The sequence below is a fragment of the Bombina bombina genome, chromosome 8, assembly GCF_027579735.1.
Source record: "Bombina bombina isolate aBomBom1 chromosome 8, aBomBom1.pri, whole genome shotgun sequence".
NCBI lineage: Eukaryota > Metazoa > Chordata > Amphibia > Anura > Bombinatoridae > Bombina > Bombina bombina.
Window position 1 is genome coordinate 256,578,265 of NC_069506.1, and position 13,708 is coordinate 256,591,972.

General features: G+C 37.2%; 1 protein-coding gene across 1 annotated transcript in view; it reads right to left on the bottom strand.

Moving 5' to 3' along the window:
* LOC128638982 (dual specificity tyrosine-phosphorylation-regulated kinase 1A) overlaps positions 1-6,725 on the bottom strand; it is a 596,957-nt gene extending 590,232 nt beyond the window's left edge. Inside the window, exon 1 of the mRNA XM_053691124.1 lies at positions 6,419-6,725. The gene's annotated coding sequence lies outside the window, so the exon portion shown is untranslated. The remainder of the gene's footprint in view (positions 1-6,418) is intronic.
* Positions 6,726-13,708: the final 6,983 nt, after the last annotated feature.

Genomic DNA, 13,708 nt, shown 5'->3' on the forward strand with positions numbered 1-13,708 from the left:
AAAACGCACACCTCTCTTTCATCCCTATTTCCACCCCGGGGATGCCTAGGTATAAAATCTATACCTTGAACCTTAAGTAATGTACTATCCGAGTTGTGATTATATCTGAAGTGTTTGGCTATGGGAGTTTTAGACTCTGGATCCTCAATGGATCTGAGGTGCTCCATAACCCGGTCTTTTAAGGACCTCTTGGTACGTCCTATATATTGTATATTACATCCTTGGCATGTTAAAAGATACACCACATGGGTACGGTTGCAATTTATAAAATCGCGTAAATCACATTCTTTGTCAAGTGCTTCAGATCTACAGGTACTGCTCTGAATGATGTGTGAACATGTCTTACATCTAGATGCATTGCATCTAAAACAGCCATTACGTTTTTGTAACCATGTGCCGCTTGTTACTTTGGGCAACATGGAAGGAGACAATATGTTTCTGAGTGTTTTCGCTTTACGCGACACAAACCTACAGCCCCCCCTTCACGATCTTACTCAACCTTTCATCATTTTGAAGTATAGGGAGATTTGATCAATTTACAAATTTTACCATATTCGAGACTATATGGGGTAGTGAAAATAGGAGTGGAAGTATACTCCTTTTTCTTGATGTTCTTTTTATATGTAAGCAACTCAGTCCTGGGTATTTTATCTACGTCCAATTTTGCTTGTGTCAATACTGTTCGGGGATACCCACGTAATCTTAACCTCTCCATGGTGTCAACTGCTTGTTGTTCGTATATAATGGGATCTGAGCAATTACGCTTCACCCTGATGAGTTGACTCTTGGGAATGGATTTCAAAAGGTGGGGGAGTGGCAGGAATCATATTTGAGAATGCTATTGCCCGAAGTGGGTTTGCGGTATAGTTCTACCTTTATGTTTCCATCAACTGGCTTCACGGTCACATCTAAGAAATTTAAAGATTCCATACTGGATTCGATGGTAAAAGTAAGGTTCAATTTATGTGACACGTAATAATGAAACCGATCGATGGAATCAGATTCTCCATCCCAAACAAAAATCAAATTGTCGATGTAACGCCCATAATAGGAGATGTTTGTACGGAAAGGGTTTCTATCTCCAAAGATGTGGAAGAGCTCCCACCAACCTAGGAAAAGGTTAGCGTAAGATGGCGCAAGTTTGGCGCCCATAGCTGTTCCACATCTTTGGAGATAGAAACGACCCTCAAAAAGAAAAAAAATTATGTGCAGGAAGAAGAGAGGAGAGAGAGGAAGAACTATATATACAAAGTATCTCTCTATATCTATATATACAGTATCTCTCTCTATATATCTATCTCTATCTATACACACAGAGAAGCTATCTCTATATATACACATCAGAGTGAAGCTATCTATATATACAGTCTCTCTCTATATATACACACACACACAGAGAAGCACACAGAGAGAAGCCTGTTCTATGGCGATTTACCACCTGGGTGCAGCTTCTTTTAGCCCAGTTATGCTTTTCACAGAGAAGAACTTTCCTGTAGTATATCAGTCTGATCCCGCCTATTACGGTCAGTCCAGAGCGGAAATACCAGGCAATTCCTCTCTGAACAAGGAACACAGCAACCCCAGGCGATCGTTTTGGCCTTCATTGGGCTTCGTGAGGTTAGCCATTTTCCTCTAAGCACACTGAGCAAGAAGTCCACGTCTGGTTTCCCCTTTTCCCCCATAGGGAGACTAAATACACACAGAGAGAAGCCCACTCACAGGAACGAACAACTGGCTCAATACTATTGTTATCCTGTTCTATGGCGAATTACCACCTGGGTGCAGATATATACATACACACCGAATATTAAAAGTAATAGTAAAGTTTAATGAATTACTGCCCAGTATCTAAAAATAATCTTAACAAAAGGCACTATAATTCATTAAACTTTACAAAGACGCTTCTTTTTTTTAAAAAAAAAAATCCATCGCATTTTGGTAAAAATACCGCCGTTTCTCTGCCCCTGTTTTTAAGATTATTTTTAGATACTGGGCAGTAATTCATTAAACTTAATCACTGAGTATTGAAGACAGCATAGACTGTTTTCATATAAATTTCTTAACACATCATAAAAGTATTATGAACACTATTCTGTGCCCTTTATAGGGACATAGAAGTCAAAATTACATTTCATTCAGATAGTGTGCATTTTTGCTTTGATTATACAATTTGATTTTGTTTATTCATATCCTTTCTTGAAGACCATACCTAGTAGTATAGGCTCAGAAGCATGCGCAATGATGAAATTTTTAAGTGTCATACACTGTTGTTGCATGCTCAATCAGAATCATAAAACGTTTAAGATGACTCATGCCCCTTTACCTGGAATTTTTTAGGCCAAACACTTATATACTTAAATGTTTATAGAGATTCTAGAAATAAATAATTGCTGTACAATAAATAGAAATGGCAAAACCGCATCAATGGTGCAGTATTTGCATAAAATAATAACAATAATAAACACACCAAACCAGGCAAGAAGTGGTAGATCACACAAACTCAAAGCATGGTTGCCGAATGCTAAAAATCGTTTATCTGTTGCATCACTCACTACAAAAGTTTCAAACTTCCTCTGGAAGTAATATCAGAACAAGAATTGTGCATCAGGAGTTACATGAAATGTCAAGTGTTGGCTAGAGTGATGTAAATCATATTGCCATTTGACTCTGGAGCAGTAAAAACATGCTCTTTTGAGTGATAAATCATGGTTCACTATATAGCTATCTTTCAGAAAGCGCAAGTGAAGCACTAAACTGGTCAGATGCTGGAAGGTTGATGTCTAGCCCTGTCACAACATACTGTTTTATCAATGTTTTGAATATAAGTTATTTATTTTAACATTTTCCATTTGACTTTTTCTCCTTGTTTATCAGTGAATAATAATCAATCCTTGACAATATTTGTTTGATGCATTTAAATTGAATTTCTAAATGTTGTTTAAAGGGATACTAAACCCAAATTTTTTTCTCTGTCATGATTCAGATAGGAGCGTGCAATTTTAAGCAACTTTCTAATTTACACCTATTATAAATTTGTATTCATTCTCTTACTATCTTTATTTGAAAAAGCAGGAATGTAAGCATAGGAGACGGACCATTTTTGGTTCAGAACCTAGGTAGCCCCTGCTGATTAGTGGCTAAATGTAGCAAACCAATCAACAAGCACTACCCAGGTGCTGAACCAAAAATGAGCAGACTCAAAACCTTACATTGCTGCGTTTTCAAATAAAGATAGCAAGAGAATGAAGGAAAAAATTATAATAGGAGTAAATTAGAAAGTTGCTTAAAATTGCATGCTCTATCTGAATCATGGAAAAAAATTGGGTTTAGTATCCCTTTAAAGGCGGAATTAACCCATCCATAGAGTATTTGATTTTATGCTTCTTTGAGGCACTGATATACAAAAACATAGTAATGCAGAGTAAATCATTTTTGTGCTTGTTCATTGTATGACAATCTGATGGAAGAATCTGAGTGGTGCATGTCAGGAGACAGCTAACTACTGGAATGCACTGTAAAGTTTGGTGGATGAGATAGGTTTTTTTAAGGTTTAGGCTAGGCCCCTTAGTTCCAGTAAGGGGTTATCTTAATGCTACAGGATAAAAAGCCATTTTAGACAACTGGGTGGTTCCAACTTTGTGGAAGGCCCTTTGCTGTTCCGGCATGACCGTGGCACTGTGCCCAAAGCGAGGACCATGAAGACCTGGTTTGAAGAATATGGTATGGAGGAATTTGACTGGCCTGCATAAACTCCTAACCTCAACACCTTTGGTATAAACTGTAATGACGTTTGCAAGCCAGACCTTCTCGTCCAACCTCACAAATGCTCTTTTGGATAAATAGGCACAAATTCCCACAGATACTCCAAAATCTTGTGGAAAGCCTTTCAAGAAGAGTGGGGTCTTTTTTGGAGTGGGTCCCCTTTCATGTCCAACAAGCTCACATGTGTGTGATGGTCAGATGTCCATATACTTTTGGCCATGTAGTGTGTGTGTAAAGTGCTTGACAAATATGTTCAAAAATTAGGAGCCAGTAAGAATATTTAGGAGCCAGGCATATTTTTAGGAGCCAGACAGTTGGATTTGTATATAGATATATGGAGAATAACCCAAAAAGTTAGGAGCCAGGGGTAAAATTCTAGGAGCCAGTGGCTCCCAGGCTCCTGGGTTTGTCGAGCCCTGGTGTAATACATACAATTTTTTTCAATTATCTATAGAGTCTCAAGACTACAAGTGCACCACCAGCATGCATTTAAATCTATCCATAAGCATATTTGATACCATGAAACAGTTTATCATTGGCCAACTACAAAATGAAGATAAATTCCTACTTTATGCAGTTTGGTCTCAAACACATCTGTGTTCTCAACAAAACCTATTCAATGGGCGCACCAAAGGGTTGATTATACTGACCACCCAACTAAACTATAAGCATTAAAGGGACACTGTACCCAAAAATTCTCTTTTGTAATTCAGAAAGAGCATGCAATTTTAAGCAACTTTCTAATTTACTCCTATTATCAATTTTTTTCTTCGTTCTCTTGCTATCATTATTTGAAAAAGAAGGCATCTAAGCTTTTTTTTGGTTTCAGTACTCTGGATAGCACTTTTTATTGGTGGATGAATTTATCCACCAATCAGCAAGGACAACCCAGGTTGTTCACCAAAAATGGGCCGGCATCTAAACTTACATTTCAAATAAAGATACCAAGAGAATGAAGAAAATTTGATAATAGGAGTAAATTAGAAAGTTGCTTAAAATTTCATGCTTTATCTGAATCACGAAAGAAAATTTTTGGGTACAGTGTCCCATTAAGGTAAAATTAGCTGATTTTCTTCATTGCTTCTTGCAAAAATAAATTATACAATTAATATGTGCTTTAGATAGATGAGGTTAGGTTGAGAGCAGACCTTCCTGCACCCTCCCCTGCATAAAGACCCATTATGCAAACAGAAGCAATCTGAAGTCTGTAGACATCAGTATACATCTAAAACTTTGGGGCTTGGTAAGAAGTCTGAAAATCGGCACAATGTTATTTAAAAATAAGCAAAACTATAAACATCGAAAGATGGACTATATAAATAGATCTACAAAACATTTATGCAAAGGAAAATTTAGTGTACAATGTCCCTTAATGCAACCTGGCTGGCATAATCGTCCATGGAGAACACTGCACTTTTAACTAAAGAGGTTATTACACAAACTTTTCCCCTAGGTTTTCTCAAAATTTGAATTTAAAATGTTGATATGATCACATCAACTGGCATTTAGCGTAATTTGAACATAGTTACAGGTACTCAAAAGGAAGCATTCAGTTATATTTTCATTGCATTAGTGAATGTTAAAGGGACACTGTACCCAAATTTTTTCTTTTGTGATTCAGTTAGAGCATGCAATTTGAAGCAACTTTCTAATGTACTCCTATTATCAAATTTTCTTCATTCTCTCTGTATTTTTATTTGAAAAGCAAGAATTTAAGTTTAGATGCCGGCCAATTTTTGGTGAACAACCTGGGTTGTCCTTGCTGATTGGGCAGCACCAATAAACAATTGCTGTCCATGGTTCTGAACCACAAATTTGCTGGCTCCTCCGCTTAGATGCCTTCTTTTTCAAATAAAGATATCAAGAGAACGAAGAAAAATTGATAATAGAAGTAAATTAGAAAGTTGCTTAAAATTGCATGCTCTATCTGAATCATAAAAGAAAAAATTTGGATACAGTGTCCCTTTAAAAAGATTACCCAAAATTATTGAAATATAAATATATATATATATATATATATATATATATATATATATATATATATATATATATCTCTACACACACTTTTTTGTAATATGCATGCTGATGCTAGATAGTGTGCACCAGATTCTGTTAAACAACTTTGTGTGCAGATGTGGACAGCTCCAAGTGTAATGAATGAAAACAGCACCACCAAATAACCACCTGAAATGCAAGTTCATATCCAAGCAACACACAATGCTATAAAATTCAAATCATGAGCATTGCTGGAGCTGTCAACTAATATGCATATTAACATATTGGTAGCCAAAAAGGCTGCAACGATTTGCTTAACAATGCGTTATAGAACTATGTGGGGAAAAAAGAGATTAATTGTAACAGACCTCCAAAAGCAGACTATCCAGCAATTATTAAATCTGATTTTACATCCATATACATTTACCTAAAGGCACAATAGCACACAAAAAAACAGTATTAGCGCAGTGCACTGCACAGCATCATAAACAGTGACATTTCGGGCTCGCTGTACCGCTAGCAACAGTATCCATCATGGGTGTGAGAGATGGCAGCAGGCTCTTCTCATCTGCAACATCCCCACAGGCCGCGCCCGTATCCCCAGCATCCACTGACAGGGCACACCTCAATCCCCCTCATACCCTTCCTACTCCGGTCTTACCTCAGGCGCAGCGGCTACTTCTCTTCAGACGGACACACATCATGCGAGCCCAGAGCTCTGCAGAGGAGGCCGAGGCCAGGGCTCTGCGCAGCCGCAAGACTCTCAAATTCCGTGCCGGGACCCGCAGCCCCCTAACGTGTCCCGAGCCTTCGGGGTAGGCCCGGGAGGGACAGCTCTGCACAGCTGTCGGCACCAAAAAGGAGAAGAGCTGTGACAGCCCGGTGCCTCCGCCTCTCCCTATAGCTCCGGCACTGATTTTTTTTTCCCAGTAATGCAACACAAAATGGCTGCGAAAACAAACCGACGCAACAGCCGCTGAAGAGAAATCACGTGAAAGCGCATGCGCAAAACAACAGCCCTAAGCAACCAGAGGTCTGCTAAGGGATACGTTTCTATTAGTTACCGCCTCCTACGTGTATAACCACACCTTTATGTTTAAACCCCGCCTTTTAGACAAATAACCACGCCTACTTACTTTTTATTTATAGGCTGTAGTTAGTGAGACAGTGCTCTGTAATGGGACGAAAATCAAGAAATTACAATCGAATTGTTGCTGATAAAGTATGTATATATTTACTGAAAAAAAGGGAAACAGAAAAGAAAAAAAGAAAGAGAAAAGAATGGCACTACCAAATGTTAGGGATGTACTAAAAGGAATGACAAGGGTGAATGACAAAATGGAATGCCCATAGACTTTAATGGGATGTAAAATTGAGATTACATCAGATTATAGCTGCTTTCTATGGAATGACAAGGGTGAATGACAAAATGGAATGCCCATAGACTATAATGGGATTAAATTTAAAAGTTCTATAGAAACTAAACTATGATACATATCAACTAGATATTTACCAGATATGTTCCCCGGGTACAGTAGCATATTCTGAAAGTGAGATTACATCAGATTATAGCTGCTTTCTATGGAATGACAAGGGTGAATGACAAAATGGAATGCCCATAGACTATAATGGGATTACATTTAAAAGTGCTATAGAAACTAAACTATGATACATATCAACTAGATATTTACCAGATATGTTCCCCATGTACAGTAGCATATTCTGAAAGTGAGATTACTTCAGATTATAGCTGCTTTCTATGGAATGACAAGGGTGAATGACAAAATGGAATGCCCATAGACTTTAATGGGATGTAAAATTAAAAGTGTTGAAGCAACAAAACTATGATACATATCAACTAGATATTTATCAGATATGTTCCCCATGTACTATAATGGGATTAAATTTAAAAGTTCTATAGAAACTAAACTATGATACATATCAACTAGATATTTACCAGATATGTTCCCCATGTACTATAATGGGATTAAATTTAAAAGTTCTATAGAAACTAAACTATGATACATATCAACTAGATATTTACCAGATATGTTCCCCATGTACTATAATGGGATTACATTTAAAAGTGCTATAGAAACTAAACTATGATACATATCAAATAGATATTTACCAGATATGTTCCCCATGTACAGTAGCATATTCTGAAAGTGAGATTACATCAGATTATAGCTGCTTTCTATGGAATGACAAGGGTGAATGACAAAATGGAATGCCCATAGACTATAATGGGATTATAGGTAGTGCTTCAATAATTCCAAATATACAAATAAAAAGTCTCTGAGGAGTAGAAATAGAGGGTGATCTTTAGGCAGCAATCTGTAGAGAACCCGGCCTGGATCCTATAGGGATGATCTACAATAAAGAAAGAGACAGATGCGCCACATGGCCCAATATTGTTTGTTCAACACAATAATTATGGTCTAGTCGTGCTAGTATAAACTCACAATTTGAAATGCACTTCAGTTAGTGCAATAGGAGCAGTCTGGGATCAATCACAGTCACCCAGCAGACCGACCTCTAGGGTAGATAGGATTAATCTGTAGTGGAAATATAAAGAGACACAGGGGTGCCTATATGGCCTAGTACAGTTTGGTCCCAAGATATATTACTATATTTAAGTAATATACTCACAATTGGTAAAGCATCTCCAGTGATGCAAATCAGGCAGGATGGGATCAATACAGTCACCCAACAGACTATGACAGGGTTCCCACAGAAAGCAAACAGCAAAGGTCCCAATGAAGGCCAAGGTTTGGTCCAAATAATGCACAAGAGCAAGTGTTTTTATAAAAAAAGTAATATTTACTATATAAAAACAAATAAAAACAAGCGACGCGTTTCTCAGCACACAGGCTGTTTCATCAGGCTTACAACATATAACTAAAACACTTGCTACTTATAGCCAACATATGTATCAGCTTTAATTGGACACACCTGTTAGGGGGGTGGCATGAAGAAATTTCTTTTTAGACTACCCTATCAGCTGATAGGGTAGTCTAAAAAGAAATTTCTTCATGCCACCCCCCTAACAGGTGTGTCCAATTAAAGCTGATACATATGTTGGCTATAAGTAGCAAGTGTTTTAGTTATATGTTGTAAGCCTGATGAAACAGCCTGTGTGCTGAGAAACGCGTCGCTTGTTTTTATTTGTTTTTATATAGTAAATATTATTTTTTTTATAAAAACACTTGCTCTTGTGCATTATTTGGACCAAACCTTGGCCTTCATTGGGACCTTTGCTGTTTGCTTCCTGTGGGAACCCTGTCATAGTCTGTTGGGTGACTGTATTGATCCCATCCTGCCTGATTTGCATCACTGGAGATGCTTTACCAATTGTGAGTATATTACTTAAATATAGTAATATATCTTGGGACCAAACTGTACTAGGCCATATAGGCACCCCTGTGTCTCTTTATATTTCCACTACAGATTAATCCTATCTACCCTAGAGGTCGGTCTGCTGGGTGACTGTGATTGATCCCAGACTGCTCCTATTGCACTAACTGAAGTGCATTTCAAATTGTGAGTTTATACTAGCACGACTAGACCATAATTATTGTGTTGAACAAACAATATTGGGCCATGTGGCGCATCTGTCTCTTTCTTTACTGTAGATCATCCCTATAGGATCCAGGCCGGGTTCTCTACAGATTGCTGCCTAAAGATCACCCTCTATTTCTACTCCTCAGAGACTTTTTATTTGTATATTTGGAATTATTGAAGCACTACCTATTGTTATTTATGTGTGATATTTAGTACAACTATTGATTTAAAGTATTAATTTAATTGATCTATTGTTCATTATACACCTCACTAGGTCTGATATATTGTTATCATTTAGGGCGCCCCCTATTATATAAGAATCTTTTATAAACACACCTAGGTGTGTTTAAGCTTTTTGGCCATCTAGGGGTAGTCGACCTTATTAATTATGTTATCTGCTCTAGAAAGATCCAATAAAAGGATTAATACTAATAGTTTGGGCACCACTGAACACCACACTGAGAATGTATCTGATCCCTCCATGTACACTTTATTTACTAAATTAGAGAACTCACTTAAGTCTGAACATAGGCATTGGTGGGATTTTGAGACACTACAAAAATATAAAAACAAAAAATTGATACCCAGAGGTTTGAGAGTTTTTAAAAACTGCTCTTTCAAAGATAACAACGTTATTCTTAAAGAATGGGAAGATGCCCTCAGTGTTTGTGCTAACACTTTTATAGACATATTGATTAAACATAGAAAACAAATGTATAATGAAGTCGGTATAGAAATAGATAAAATACAACAGAATTTAGAAAAATTCGTTAACCACACTGAATTTGAGGGTTTAAGAAAATCAGCATACGACCGAGCTGATGAGTACCAGAGTGAAATAGTTAAGAGGAAAAACAAAAAATTATTAAGAGATGAGGGCGACTATGCCAAAGGGGAAATATACACCTATAATCGGAATAATGGGAGAAATTATAATAACTCCTATAATCCCCTTAAAAATACACCTAGCTTCACTCCTAGAAGACTTGATGTCAATACTAGATTGACCCAGAATCAAGGTGACAGACACCCAGATTCGTACATGAGTAGACAACATAAACACAGAGACTCAAGACATAATATGGTAAGGGAAGATTTATATCACTATCCTGACAACCAATTTAAAAATTATGAACAACCTTACCCACAGGGAAGCTATAGACAACATCAGCCCCATAGTAATACCTACTCTTACCATGACAACTATCGCGAAAACAAACACCAACATTACCAACAAAATAACTCCTATTCAGATAAATCTTTGGATAAACCAAATCAATATAACAAAACACATAAACAGAATGATGGTTTTTATTATAGACCTAATGATAACATGGGATACTCTTCTCATAGATCTAGAGATCATAACTACACTGGTAGACCATGTAATACTACTGCTGACACACATAAAGAAACACCTCCAATACAAGAAAGAGTTTCCACCAATGACCCTAGGCTCCCTGATATATCAAATCACTTTAGACCTATGAATAGATCATTTGAATCAACAAATAGATTTCAGCCTCTCAATTCTGATAATATTCAATCTCCCATGAATCCTACTACCTCTTACACTAATGAACAGAATAGGACTCCTTTTTTAGAGATGGGCCCAGACCACCGTGTAGAACACTGGTCCATGTCCCCCCGGCCACCTCGACAAAAAAGAATCCACACAAACGAGGAAACAGAGGAAAATCCTCAACCGCCAAAAAGGAAAAACTATTAAAATACAAAAAGGGAATATTTAATTTGTCAGACCACATATTATCTGACGATGAAATCAGAGTATTGGGTAGAGGTCTATCCTTTAGCCCCACTAATGGCCCTAATATGTTTCAATTGTTTGTGGATACAAACAGTTTCACTAGGAAACTTTCACTACAGAAATACTTCGCAGAGAAACGTCTGAAAAATACTGACTGTATACCCATTGTTTTGAACTCCATGGATAAACATTTAAAAGATGGTATCATTACATTTGAACCAGACACACTATTGCAACAACTGAATGATAAATACATCCAAACAGACTTTAAGCCCAAATCTAATTTTAATCCTCCCCGTGTGAAAAATTCACACATTAGTATTTTTCAATCGATGGTACTAAAGGATTTTGAAAAATTAACAAAAAAAGCCAAATATAGGCATAATTTAAGTCCTGGCGAACGTCAAGCCCTCGAATCACTCAGTGCGAATAAGAACATTGTAATACGCCAGGCGGACAAAGGAGGGGGCATTGTTCTTCAAAACAGGTCGGATTATATTCTAGAGGCCGATAGGATCTTAAAAGATGATAGCTATTATAAATTATTAGCCAAAGACCCTACCCCCATCTATCAGAAACAACTTTATTCATTACTCAAAGAAGGATTTGATGAGGGCATTATATCCAAAAAAGAAAAGGAATATCTCTATCCTAAAAACCCTAATGTGGCATTTTACTATCATTTGCCTAAGATTCACAAAAATATATCCCTTCCCCCTGGTCGTCCGATTGTGGCAGGCATTGACAGCCTGACTGACCATCTTTCAGCTTATATAGATTCTTTCTTACAGAAACACGTAATCAATCTACCCTCTTTCATTAGGGATTCCACAGATCTCCTTAACAAATTAAATAGGTTGGACATCAAAAAAACTGATGATGAACTGTGGTGGATTACCAGCGATGTGAGCTCGCTCTATTCTAATATCCCACACGACAAAGGATTGTCGGTTATTCAATCCTACTTGGCAACCGATATTTATATGCCATTGAGACAACAGCAATTCATCAGTGAAATAATCTATTTTATATTACATCATAATTATTTTCTTTATCAGGGATCTTACTACCTCCAGGTAAAAGGTACGGCCATGGGCACCAGATTCGCACCCAGTTTTGCCAATTTATATATGGGCAAATTTGAGGAGACCCACATATATGGGTCTACTATGGGTGCGAGTCTGGTGTTCTATGGCCGGTATATAGATGACCTTCTGATTCTGTTTAGGGGCACTGTAGAGGAGGCCACTATCTTCACCTCCTCACTTAACATCAATGAATTTGATCTGGAATTCACCTCCAATATTCAATCCAATACTATTGAATTTTTGGACCTATCTCTATCCTTTTCTACGAGTGGGACAATTATATCTGAAACTTTTTTCAAAAAAGTTGATTGTAATAGTTTCTTAAATTTCAACAGTAACCACTATATTAGCTGGAAGAAAAATGTGCCCTACGGACAGTTTAGGCGAATAAGACGCAATTGTAGTACTATCGAAAGTTATAAGAAACAATCTCTAGTTTTGAAGGATAGATTTTTGGAAAAGGGATATCCTTTGGACTTGATCCAAAAAGGATATTTTAGAGCCTTACAGGATGACAGGAACACTTATTTAACATCTGATAAGACCCAAAAAAAGACTAAAAAAGAACAAACAATTGAAAATTACAATAAAACACCATTATTCATTACTGGATTTAATAGTAACTATCGTGAGATCCAAAAAATCATATTAAAACATTGGCCCATTATTAGCGATGACCCACACCTCAAAAAACTAATCCCATCTAAACCAAGGATTGTATATAGAAGAGCGCCGACTCTTAAGAACAGACTGGCCCCTAGCAAAATTGTAAGGGATAGGGTCATTTGTTCTGATCATAGACCATGCCAAAAAAGGACCTTTCTGGGCAATTTTGTTCCCCCAACTGGAGTGTACAAATGTTTGAAGAATAAATGCAATATGTGCAGAGTCATAAAAAGAGGTAACAATACTTTCTCCTCTAATCAAACAGGAGAAGAGTTTAAAATCAGCAAGAGGTTATCCTGTGAGTCGACCTATGTGATCTATTTAGTGAACTGTTCATGTGGAGCCCAATATGTAGGACGCACTAGTCGTGCTATAAAGAAACGTTGGAGTGAACACACTTACAACATTAAGAGGAATTACCTCAAACATAGTCTGTCAAGGCATTGTGCCTTTGCACATAAAGGAAGCACAAAAACGCTGTCTATACTACCTATTGAGCAAATATCTCGAAACAGTAACAATGCCTTTCTTAACTTGCGTCGTAGGGAGACCTACTGGATACATAAACTTCACACCCTGGTACCAGACGGTCTCAATGAATGTGTGGATTTAGCCGCTTTTGACATCTGATTGGCTATACTTATCTAATTTCTGCTTTCCTCTTCAGCACTCATTATATTGGTTTAATGAGTGATCTGAGGGCTCTTAGGTTAGGTACACAGATATATTATCTTACCACTGTCTGTCACCACGAAAATAGGGTTATATATCTATACCTCTATCTCAATGATGTAAATTATATATCCATATCTCTATCTTAATGATGCAAGTCTTTATATATTTTTACTCATTTCTCCATATATCA